Raw genomic sequence first — 658 nt, 5'->3', positions numbered from 1 at the left:
CACATCGTGAGACCTTTCTTTTTACTTCAAATATTCTTTCCCGCCGATAGAAATGCAATAAAAATACATTATGAAAACACGAAGAGGGGAAAAAATCAGAATCACGCTATCCATCTCTTTCTGTATAAAAAAACTCATTCCGCAGCGCCTTCACGATTTGTGTGCGCGGCCACCCTCGCCCTTTCCGAGGTGTTATTTTGCGCCGTAAACCTCTCCAAGACCAAGTGGGGCGTGAGTGGAATTGAATGGCACGAAGGCTGTTTGTTCCAAGGGCCATCGCGGGATTGTGACTCTTATCGCGGACGTCATGGAGGCGGGACTGCGCTTGCGGTGTGACGGACAGACCGTCGCTGTATCATTTTGTGAGAGTTGTGGCGAATGAAGACTTCTTGGGTTTAATGGTGGAGATCGCGGATTTCATTCGTCTTTCTCTTCTTCATGCTCTTAGGGATATTTTGAATCGGTTCCTTGTTGGTTTAGGAGTGGGGAATGCAGTCATCCTTTTTCATAGAAAAACAAAGAAACGACTTACAGAACGCGTGGTGTTTGTTGCGTTATGTGAAGAGGAAACCGAAGTACGACAGAATCAACGATTTATTTTTCCTTAGTCTTTAATGTATCTCCGTTATTTCGCTGTTTTCTTCCCACACTATCAGTC

Source organism: Penaeus monodon, chromosome 15 (genome assembly GCF_015228065.2).
Source record: "Penaeus monodon isolate SGIC_2016 chromosome 15, NSTDA_Pmon_1, whole genome shotgun sequence".
NCBI lineage: Eukaryota > Metazoa > Arthropoda > Malacostraca > Decapoda > Penaeidae > Penaeus > Penaeus monodon.
The sequence above is the reverse complement of the archived record's forward strand: the minus strand, read 5'-3'. Positions refer to the sequence as shown.